This window comes from Mus musculus, chromosome 3 (genome assembly GCF_000001635.26).
Source record: "Mus musculus strain C57BL/6J chromosome 3, GRCm38.p6 C57BL/6J".
Taxonomy (NCBI): Eukaryota; Metazoa; Chordata; class Mammalia; order Rodentia; family Muridae; genus Mus; species Mus musculus.
In genome coordinates, this window is record NC_000069.6 from 139,918,473 (window position 1) to 139,931,265 (window position 12,793).

Sequence of the window (12,793 nt, forward strand, 5' to 3'; positions counted from 1 at the left end):
CCTGTTGTGTAATTTTCTTGTTGTTATGATAAAATTCCCTGACAAAAATTACATAAGGAAATAATTGATTTTGTCACACCATTCCAGGGCACAACCCACCATGACAGGGACATAATGGAGGAAGCTGGTCACTTTGTCCCCTACAATCAAGAAACAAAGGGAGACCATGCTTGTTTCAGGTACGTTTTCCATTTTTCTGCAGTCTGAAAACCAAGCACATGGAACAGTGCTGCTTACATTTAGGATGGGCTTTCCCAGCTGTGTCATCATAATAGAGAAAGTGGCTCACAGGCATCTTCAGAGGCTGTTCTAGTTCCGAACACAGTGACAACAGTATTCTCCATCACAATACCAGAGTTCATTTTTTCCTGTCTTGCTCTTCCCAACCATGATTTTGTTTTACTGAAGGCCCCCAAATCATGGAACCAATGAGCCATGGACTAAAATCTCTGGAAATGGAAGGCAAAATAATTTTTTCTTCCCTTCAAGTCATTTACATCAGGCATTTTTGTGACAATGATGGGAATGTCATGCCCATGAATCACACGGTCTGATGTCTGATGTTTTTAATTATAATTTGTTACTTTTAGATATACAATACTTGTACGTAGCTATAGCAACATACCAATAATGACGTTGCACAATTTTAAGGGCCAGAACTGGACAATCTCCAGCCTCAATCATTTCATAAAATGTAAACTGCAACATATTTGACTTAATCCAGTTCTATTTATAAGTAAAATTTTACTCAGAGAGCATACTGTCTTTGTGATGGCTATTCTTGGTTGCCAAGTTGCTTATATCTGGAATTAACTAAAAACCAAGCAGTTGACATTCCTTAGAGGGATTTTTATTCACTGGATTATTTGAGGTGGAAGACCTACCCTAAATCTGGATCATTTGATGTCCCTTGACCCAGCCTAAATCTAGGCCACATCTTCTGGTGGCAGCTTATATAAAAGGATGTGGAAGAAGAAAGCCGTTGCTTTTTGACTATTTGCTCTCACTCCCTCTGTCAGGTTCATTTCTTCATTGGCATTAGAGCACATTTCTAGATTCTGATAAATGTAGACAAGCTGAGACATTCAGAATTGTGGACTGAAAATTTATTAGATTCTTGGGCTTTCCATTGGGAGGCAGCCATTATTGAATTAGCCAGACCATAGCATATAAGCAATTCTAATAAATCCAACACTTACATTAAAAAAAAGAAAAAGAAAGCAAACACACACAAAACTAGAAAAACATGTTTACTTGATATTAATTCTTTCAAGTTTTTGTAGCAATATAGAATCTATAAAACAGATATGAAGTGTTAAAAAAACTGTTTTAGGGTTATTAAGGCTGTTTTCCCAAGATATGAACAAGTACAACACCAATAGACATGGATGTTGAGGTCTGGTCGTTTGCTATGCTAAATACGGTTGTTCCCATAGACCTTGCTTAGACACAGGTGATGCTATTTGACCTTGCCCCCCCCCAACTTATTCCTGATTGGTGCATAAATATGGTTGACAGCCAATATCTGGGCATAAGAGACCTAGGTAAGGCTTTAGGGTTCCTGAGCTTGGAGTCGAAGGCAAACCTGGAGCCAAGGGAGAAGAAAGTGAATAGAGGAGAAGCTGCTGTGGGGAAAGAATATTCAAATATGGCCATGTGGAATTTCGAATTAAATTATGAGTAGCCCAGATGAAACATAGCAAAGTATATAATGGGATTATTGGCTAGGAAATAGACATAATAGCATAAAGGATAGATACCTGCCCAGCTCTTGTGCTGATTAAGACTTATTAAGAATATAAAGGTTGTGTCTTTTATTCAGGAACTAGATGGGTAAAGGTGGGGTAGATACCCCAGCTTGGAATGAAATATTTCTATAACACATAGAAGCGGAAATTCTCTTGGGATTTCAACCCTAGGTTAAAAACAAACAAACAAACAAACAAACAAAACCAAAACTACAGGAAGTCCAGGGTTGCTGAGAGTATGGTGTTTTTCTCACTGTTATTATTAGTGTCTGTTATCTTTATAATAGTGATTTACTCAAATGAATGACTGAGAAATTTGCTTGGAAATCTCTTTCTTTTTTCTTTTCTTATAAATTATTTTTTATTGGATATTTTATGTATTTACATTTCAAATGTTATCCCCTTTCCTGTTTTCCCCTCTGGAACCCTCCTATCCCATCCTCCTTCCCCTGCTTCTATAAGGGTGCTCCCCCTCCCAACCACCCACTTCCACCTCACCACCCTGGCATTCCCTTACACTGGAGCACCAAGCCTTTACAGGACCAAGGGTCTCTCCTCCCACTGATGCCAGACAATTCCATCCTCTGCTACATATGTGGCTGGAGTCATGAGTCCCTCCATGTGTACACTTTGGTTGGTGTGTATACTTTTACTAAAATTTTATATAGAAGATTGTATTGTTTAAGAAATATTTACTATCTCAGGAACACAATAAAAGAGAGAAAACCTGCCAAATAAGTATCCATGAAGCTTTCTTTCTTCCTTTCTTTTTTCTTTCTTTCTTTCTTTCTTTCTTTCTTTCTTGCTTGCTTGCTTGCTTGCTTGCTTGCTTTCTTTCTTTTTTTTCTTTTTCTTTTTAACTGAAATTTCTCTTGAGTCTTCTACAGTATAAAATCGAGGCTATAAAGGATATTATTTGAATAATATAGACGGTAATATTTTCCTAAAATAACTACCACAACCTCTATACCATTTCTTCATTCATAATGACTTGGCCTTTACTCTATGGAGAGGTGAGACGATGCTTCCTTCTGTGAATCTGACCGAATTTTGCCTGCAGCATGAGTGCAGCTCTGTAGCTCTCCATGGATGTCATGGATGGTGAGACAGCTTTTTGGTGACTTGCAGAGTGCTTCTGTTTGGAATCTCCCACTGAGTTAGACAGAAGTGCAGCAGCTACAGCAGGTTTCTGCAAGGAGAGAGGCCAACACCTCCTAGACCACAGACTTATGCTAACTTCCGTGCTGTTATATGCAAGTAGACTAGAAAGAGTCTCAGGATATCCTTGTCCATGTTACAGGTAGTACTGAAGAGCCATCCAGTGAAATCTTTTCAAAGGGCACATTTGTAAGCAAATTGAATGATTGCTATTGTATTAACCCAATAACCAAATCCTAAGATAATAGTGACAGGAGAATTTTCCTAACAAACAACATGTACAATGTGTTTAACTTTGTGTATCCCTGGGAATTCTCTCAGATGTGAGTGAAATACTTTGTTTTTATAACCTATAAAAAATTTCATAAACTTTTCTATTAGTGACATGCTATCGATGTTGATAGGGCTTCTTTGTATCCATATAAGTTTCCAATAATTGCACATTGTCTCTTTGAATAACAATTTTTCTTTAAGATTTCATGCTGAGTTCAGCATTATACAAGAACTGTTGATGCTATGTTTTTAGCTCAAGTTAGAAAATACAAACTTCAGAATTTTTCATCTTTAAGAATGTGTCTCTTAAGAACCATTTTCTGGAATTGTGGCTGAACACTCGCAAATATAAAGACAACTTTATAGATAGAGAATGTGGGCCATCATTAAAATAGCCGTACTCTCTTCTCATCAAAACAGCTATATTCATGGAGTGAGTGGCAGATCAAATAAAGTTGGTCCACGTTGGGAAAATGCATTGTAACTTAGCAGACTAGTACTTTACCAAATAAAGCCAGTTTGACAGATACCAAAACTTAAATAGTCCCAAATATTATCACTTGTGGTACTTTGTGTTATTCATTTTCTTAGGGCAGCTGGAATGCAGACTGCATTGAGAAGATCTGCAAAATCCATTGTCAAATAACTAATAGAAGCCTTAAATTGAACTCAGAGGGGGAAAAAGAGGAGGTTAAAATAAAAATCGACATTTATGATTGTGGGGATCAGAAGCAGGCCAAAGAGTGATGTTTTGGTTCTAACGAGAATAAACATACACAGCTATCTAGAACCAATAAGCTTTAATTAGCAAGGCAAGCCAAAGCCAGATGAAGATCATTATCTCAAAGGAAACTGCTGCCAAAAAAGATAACTGCTCTGAATTGCATGAAAATGAAAGGATTCACTTATTTTAATAAACAGGAGATTATGGGAGAGATTAGATTGCGGCAGCATGAATTGGCAGAATTATTAAAGTATTTTGGAGTAAGAATAATGAAAATTTAGAATAATTTTAAAAATATTAAGGAGATTAACTAACATGTAAAGAGGGAAATCAAACAAACCATCAACTGTGGGCAAACACTTAACGTTAGATACAGAAGAAAAAGAATAAAGGAAACAGAAAGTGACCGAGGATATTCAGCAATAATAGAGCATTTTGCCTACCATCCAAAAGGCCCTGGGTTTGGTCAGAAGGACCACAAAATATAAGGAAGTCAATAAATAAATGCCATCACATAGATACTCAACTGGGTTACTAAGTTACACTAATGTAAGAGGCTATATGACTTGATACTAATTATGCAAAGAATATAAATACATATATTAATGTAGCTTACCTGTAGATATTTTGAACTCATACAATCAAACGTACATTAAAAAACCCCACAAAATATAGTTGTGCATTCTATAGTTGCAATTATTAAGCATATTAATAATATTAAGTTTGATGTAATGGTGAGAAGGAGAAGATTCTAACACAAAAAGTTGAATAGGAGGAAATCTGGTATTTTCACAATAGTCAATGTGCTAAAAACACCAAGTTGTAAATCTTTGGTAGTGGCTACTGTGTTCTCATCAATCCTGCTTTCCTTTTCATCATGAGCACAACACTGGGTAAAACTTCTCATCAGATATTAGACTTCTTCTTGGATGGTCTTTTGGTCAATGACTACAACTTAAACATTTCAAGTCATGAATGTTGAAAAAATTGCTCATGATCCATTCTGTGCTCTTTGATGTCTCCCTGCCTAACTCTGCTAATGCAGCAAGGAGCCGGAGGATGCTGGGGAATTGAAAAGTATCCATATGCTGATTAACTGTGTGGAACTGGATGAGTTGGAGAGCAGGCCACCAAAGTTAAGAGTTGCAAGAAAAAAATAAATGTATTATTCCAAAGGAGTTGAAGTTTGTAAAACACACACACACACACACACACACACACACACACACACACACACACACACACACGCGCGCGCGCGCAGAGAGAGAGAGAGAGAGAGAGAGAGAGAGAGAGAGAGAGAGAGAGGGAGAGGGAGAGGGAGAGAGAGAGAGAGAGAGAGAGAGAGAGAGAGAGAGAGAGAGAAGAGAGTGACTGACTTAATCACCCATTGTGACCTTGTAGTACAAGGCTACCATAGGAAAACATAGCCTATAAGGTGTTAGGCTAAATGGCAGAAATGGATCTGGTGTGTAAGGCTGGGAAGATCATAATACAGGAACAGGATATTTCATTTGTGCAATACTTGATAAAATTCTCACCTGCCACTACTTTCTGTGGCATGTCTTAAAGATCTTGAAGTTCAGGAGAAGGAAGGAATTGGTTTTGCTATGCAGGGGCAATTATTGCTGCCTTTGGTAGGTAGAAGAAGCTGATGAGCTTTAGGTTCTTGGTTTGTAGTTGGATCTAAAATGCAATTTAGATTGTATAGAAATATGCATCAATAAAAGCTTAGGGAATTTTATAGTTTCCAGGCCTGGAATGTAAAGTCAAGGTTGACACAAATGTTGCTACATCCACTACAGTAACGAGTCTCTGGTGCAGGTGGGCAAGGAGTCGGCGGGAATTGACAGACAGACCCGACACAAGGGAGTGTGGATCTGAATGTAATTTGTCAAATCGAGCATCAAACTTTTTATACAGAAGAAAATAGGGAAGTTGGGTGACACACCAGCAAGGTACAAAGAGGTTACTGGAGTCTTACACAAAACAGAGGAATGCAAACACGGAAGAACTGGCAGGAACCAACTGGGATAAAATTCAATGTTAACAACTGATATCAAAACAGCTCCACCTAAGGTCCACTTAATGTTAGAAGCCAGGAGCAAGGGCTTCGTGCCCTTGCCATAGTTCCTACTCTAGTCCACAAAATTACCATAAATCTTTGAAATGAAAGTCTTTTCTGAGTTTTAAATTTGATTTGAAATAAACATGTAGACCTCACATCTGTAGTTTAAGGTGTTGGCAAATGTTGGGATTTGGACTCAGTCATTCTACCTCAACCAAACCCATGTTCTTACTCAGGCACTGATCACAATCTGAAGTTCTTTTATTTCTGAAATATCAAAGTCTGCTCTGTATTTCCATCCATATTTTTCCCTTCAATTTTATTTACATGTTTCCCATGGTTCTTTCCATGTCTCCAACTCCTTGGCGATTCCAATTGATCAATTACCCGTACTCTTCTAATATGTCATCATCCTATTTTCTGTGTCAGCATCCTTACCCAGCCTATATTTTATGGTTTGGCTTCACCTTTACCAACCATGCAACTTCCTGTTATACATATGTACTAAAACCCGGCATGCATTACTGTGGGACAGTCATGATCAAAACAGTTAACTGAACAATTTATGTGGAGGAAAGATTATTCAGTTCATGGTTCTAGGGGACTTCTCTGGCTCCATTGATTTGGAGCCCAAAGTGAGGCACAGGAGCAGAAGGAATACATGGAAAGCAAAACCTTTTCCCATCATGATGGACCAGAAAGAGGTTGGAGAGACCAAAGGGTCCCCTATGGCCTACATCCTAAACTAGGTCTCAACTCTTAAAGTTTTTGGAACTTCTCCAAATGACCCCAAAAACTAGGAATGAAGCCCCCTAGAGTGAGCCCTTTGAATGGTCACAGTACCCAAGACTTAGCAGACTCTAATCTCTGGATGAATTTACATATCTTAATGAATTTATTTATCTTGGTGTCTGTATCAGGATCTCAGTCATCATGTATATAAATTAATAGTTATTATTATCACTAAATTTGCATAAATATAAAATGGAAATTACAACATCTCCAAGTATCTGTGCTTAATACCTTTATTTCTTTAAGGCTAACTCTTGTTTTCCTTATCTGCCAGTTTCCATTTCTGCCATGTATTTCTCAACAAGTGATACTTTTGCTTTAGCCTCCTTCTTGAAATAACATTTCCTATGTATTCTGTGAGACTCTGACCTCTCCTACTTCCTTAGCCTCTTCGCAGGATCATTCCCATTTTATTCATTCTGTAATCTTGGCTTATTGAAAACATGGTATCATTTAAACAAAGCTTTCAGACCTGTTTTTATACCATTAGATGAATATTGGCTAGTTCCATGGTTTCAACCATAATTTACATGTTAAATTTTTTCATTTTTAGGATCTTCAATATGTCTATCCTATAAGCATCAGGGATATATATCCAGACACTATAAGACACATTTTATGGGATTTATTAAAGTCCTCTTAACCATACTGTGTGGTTTCCCCAAAGACCTATCTGCCCCGTGTCAGAGGACCATGTTGCATATCTGCATGCTGACATTGGAAGGGTCATCCAGTATTTTAACAAATACACCAGAAATATTTGGTATGAAACAGTGTTAGGAATTGAATCCTGATGGGAGCCAGAATAAGCCTGATCCCATTTCTGAAACAAAAAGTCATGTTCTGCTGCTATTAGTCACAAACATAACCCTAAATCCCTACACCGTAAAATATATAAAATGTAACAGATATGTTAAATTATCAGGACTGATCCATAAAATATCTACAAGTTAAGTAAGACATAGCTAGGAAAACAATACTAAGGAAGAAAATCTGCTGAGGTGTGAAATATGAGTATAAGGGAGGATAGAGGGTAAGTATTGAAAGAAAATAAAACTTGAGACCTGTGATTCATGTAGTTTATGTAAAATAGCCCAAAAAGTTGTTTGTGAGCTTTGAAACCTGGGGCTGAGAACAAAGTAGAACAGGCCAGGACATGCCTGGGCAGGCCTGTCTTTAAGACATTCCTGAGGCTGCTTGGCCATAAAAATAAAGAGAATGACATGTCTGGACTGGTCCAGTGCCTCCCTATCTCCCGCCTTTCTGGCCTAAGTTAAATGTTATCTGCATGTACAGTATGCTGATGTTTAAATGGACGAATCATGTGAAACCTCGCCAATTCCTCCCTGCTGATGTTTGAATGAACCAATCATGTGAAACCGTGCCAATTCCTCCCTCAGCCCCAGACCCCTTTCTATAAAAACCCCTAGCTTCCAAGCCTCGTGGTCGAATCCACTGTCTCCTGCAGGAGATAAATTTCGACTCGGAGCTCTGCCACTAAATGATCAAATCCACTGTCTCCTGCGTGAGATAAGTTTTGACCTGGAGCTCTGCCATTAAACTACCTCGTGTACTTATATCAGTAGACGGTTTGTCCGTGATTCTTGGGTGCATGCTGAATCGGGAATTGAGTGGGGGTTTTCCCACTAGGTTCTTTCACTTGGAGGCCCCAGTGAGATCTGCGTGACACCCAGGAACCCTGAAAGATCCCTTGGAGGTGTGAGTCTTACATGTTGTCTGTTGTCTAAGTGTGGCACTGCTGAATTTGTGTCTTGGTTTGTGAATTTGTGTCTTGGTTTTTCAGTTCTGAGATTGTGGATTTTGTCTTGGTTTTTCAGTTCTGAGATTGTGAGTTGGTGTCTTGGTTTTTCAGTTCTGGGATTGTGGGTTTGAGTCCTGCCCAGTGGGTTTGCGTCCTGCCTGGGTCCCCAGTTCTGGTATTCTGTATTCTGGCAGCTGCCACTGTGGGCCATAAGGACCCAGTAACTGCAGGAGGGAGACGTTCAGAAGGCCCTGCAAGCTGTGACCCCTGGAAGATGTTCCAAGGGTGAGGGACAGTCAAAAAGGTCTGACTGTCATCTGGCAGAGTGAGGAACAAGTGTGCTTAGATGCTGGTGTCTTTTTTTTTTCTCTGTTACTGTCTTGTTTCTGTTGTGGTTTTTGTCATGGGACAGACTCTGTGTGTGTCAACCCTTTGTCTCTGACTGTGAACTTGGACTGACATTAGGACAGATTTTGTCAATGATAGTTAAGAAAAACAACTGGGCTCTGTTTTCCCAAGAACGGGCCTGCTCCAGCGCATGCCCCTGACTGCCCAGAGGAGCTCTGGGACACAGCCACAAGGCCTGACTGGGGACTTCCACCTTCGACCTAGGCAAGGCGCCACTCTGGAAACCATGGCCCAGGGGAGAACACCGACCCTGCCCCACCACTGCCACGCATTTCACTACCTGCGGGATGGGCAAGAAAAGAAAGAGGGGCACTTAGAAATGATCTGTAAGGAACAGGGAGCCAGGGAATTAAAAAGAATAAGAAAATAGTACCTGGCAACTACAGAAAACTTTTGGCTAAAGATTAATGTGTTTACTGTAAAGAAAATGGGCACTGGGTAAGAGACTGCCCCAACAAAAAGAAGAGGAGCCCCCCTCATGGCCAAACCCTTCACCTGTTCGTGGCTAAAAGTAAAGAGATAGCAAAAGGGGTACTAACACAGAAGCTGAGTCCTTAGAAGAGGCCAGTGTCCTACCTGTGGAAGCAGCTAGAAAAGAGACTGTGTTTCATATTCCTCCACCAACCAGTTCAAAACAAATTAGAAAAGCTCCTAGGCACTGCAGGATTTTGCATTTTGTGGATTCCAGGCTTTGGAGAAAAACAGCCCCTCATATAGAGAAATAAAGAACAGGCCTTGGATTTCATTAAGACTGCCCTAATGTTGGCCCCAGCTATGGGCCTCCTAGATGTGACTGAGAACAAAGGTATTGCCAAAGAGGTTCTTACTCAGAGATTGGTGCCCTGGAAAAGACCTGTGACACACTTGTAAGAAATTAGACCTGGTGGCTGTAGGATGGCCTGCTTGTCTGCACATGGTGGCTTCTGGTCAAGGACGCAGACAAATTGACTCTGGAACAAAACTTGTCCCATGACCTAGAAAGTATGGTTTGTCAGGTCCCCTGACCAATAGACACATTATCAGAGCTTTTTTGTTGACTGAATGAGTGGCCTTCGACCCCTTTGCTGTCCTCAATCTCGGTACCCTACTGCCTGAGACTTCACCTACTCATCACTGCACTGACATTCTGGCAGAAGAAACTGGTACTGGAAATGATCTGAAGAATCAGATCAGCCTTGGCCTGAGAGTTCGAGCTGTTACATGGATGGCAGTAGCCTCGCGATTGAAGGTAAGCGGAAGGCAGGGATAGCAGTAAACAGTGGTGGACAGAAAGCAAGTGATCTAGGCCGGCAGCCTCCCTGAAGAGATGTCGGCCCAAAATGTCGAACTTGTGACTTTGATACAAGCGCTATGCTTGGCAAAAGAAAAGTCTACACTGACAGCAGATATGCTTTTGCCACTGTACGGAGCAATATACAGAAAAAGAGGGCTGTTGACATCTGCAGAGAAAGACCTAAGATGCTGTGGCTAAAGGAAATCAGATGGCAGATCTAACCGCCAAACAGGCAGCCAAGGAGCAATGATCCTGTGGTTAGGTCCTTTGACTACTATGTTACAGGACTCTCTGACTTGGCAGAAGAAATAGTCAAAAGCTGCAAGGCCTGTGCTATGACTAATGCAGGATACTCCATGTATATACTCCTGAGAAGAAGCTCAGGGGCAACTGGCCTGGAGCCTACTGGGAGGTAGATTTTACAGAATCTAAGCCAGCTAGATATGGCAACAAGTACTTATTAGTGTTTATAGACAACTTTTCAAGGTGGATAGAAGCTTCTCCAACCAGGAGTGTGACAGCCAATGTGATGGCCAAGAAGATACTAGAAGAAATCTTCCTGAGGTTTGGGATGCCCAGATAAATCAGGGACTGGCCAAGATATTAGAGATTGGTTAGAAGTTACATTGTGCATACATGCTCCAAAGCTCAGGGCAGGTAGAAAAGATAAATAGAATTTGAAAAGAGACCTTGACAAAATTAACCATAGCAGTTGGCACAGACTTGGTGCTCCTTCCCTATGCCCTATTTAGAACTGAAAATACTCTCTCTTGACTCAGTCTTACTCTTTTTAAGATCCTTTATGGGGTTCCCATGTCCATCACTGTCTTAAATGATGTGTTTAAACCTACATGTTGTTGTAATAATAATCTGTATGCTAAGTTAAAAGGCTTGCAGGTGGTGCAGAAAAAAATCTGGTCACAATTGGCTACAGCGAACGAGCTTGGTACCCCAAAAGACATCTCACCAGTTCCAGCCAGAGATCTGATCTTCGTATACCTACATCATGCCCAGACCCTCAAGCCTCACTAGAAGGGTTCATGCCTAGTTCTGTTTACTATCCCTCCTTATTCTGTTTTTGTTCTTATAGAAAAAGAGTATAATTTCTATTCTGTACATAGAGATATAGACTTCTAAAATGTAAGATTATAATTACTTAGTAGAAGAAGAGGGGAATGAAAGAAAATAAAACTTGAGACCTGTGATTCATGTAGTTTATGTCAAATAGCCCAAAGAGTTGTTTGTGAGCTTTGAAACCTGGGGCTGAGAACATACCAGAACAGGCCAGGACATGCCCGGGCAGGCCCATTGTTAAGATATTCCTGAGGCTCCTTGGCCATAAAGATAAAGAGAATGACATGTCTGGACTGGCCCAGCGCCTCCCTATCTCCTGCCCTTCTGACCTAAGTTAAATGTTATCAGCATGTACAGTCTGCTGATGTTTAAATAGACCAATCATGTGAAACCATGCCAATTCCTCCCCCAGCCCCAGACCCTTTTCTTTTCTTCTTCTTCTTTTTTTTTTTTTTTTGGTTTTTTTTTAAATTAGGTATTTTCTTTATTTACATTTCCAATGCTACCCCAAAAGTCCCCCAAACCCTCCCTCTCCCCCCTTCCCCCCCATCTCCCATTTCTTGGTCCCCAGAGCCTTTTCTATAAAAACCCCTAGCTTCCAAGCCTTGTGGTCGAATCCACTATCTCCTGCGTGAGAAAAGTTTCGACCCAGAGCTCTGCCATTAAACTACCTTGTATACGTATATCAGTAGATGGTCTGTTCGTGATTCTTGGGTGCACACTGAACCGGGAATTGAGTGGGGGTTTCCCCACTAGGTTCTTTCAGTATCAGCAAAGGTCAAAGGCCACAGGAAGTGACATCAGAAGAAGGTGTGCCAGCCAGGAGAGGGGTATGAGTTGAGCTTGGTAAAATACAGAAAAGTGTGACTGTAGGTCTTGTTCAGGTCATTTTCATTTTGCTCCCAGAGATAACTATTGACACACATATATATGGATGATATAAAAAAAAAAAACCCTAAAATCTAAGTTAAGTTTTTCCAGTGTATTTTGGTAGGACAAAGTCTATGTTATTAATATAGAAAAATTAAGTTATAATTATAATAAAATATATAATATTGATAACAATTTATCCATTAAACAGATATTGCTGAACAAATATTCTTGAAACTATTCAGTTATTCTCCAAACTATCAATCCTTAAGTTAATTCAATTTTTCCATGATGCTCTATGGAAGATACTAATGTATTTATTTTGAATGTGAGGAAAATCAGTCATTGGAGGATAATAATTTGTCAAAGACCATGTATTGAATAATGTCCAGAGCCAAAATTGTATAAAAGGCACACTCTCTCTCCAAATAAATAAAATAGGGCATCGAAGGATGATGGTATCCTACCAAAAGAAAATGACCTCCATAAAGCCAAAAGTGGAAAACTGTAGAAGGAAGGAGTGGCAGACATGGAGCATATCTTATTGTCTGTGGTATCTACACAGGGCTGATGCAGCACACCTAGATTAACAGCAGCATCAAGACCACTAGTATTTGGAATGAGTAGTTTCTCTGAAGTTGTAGTA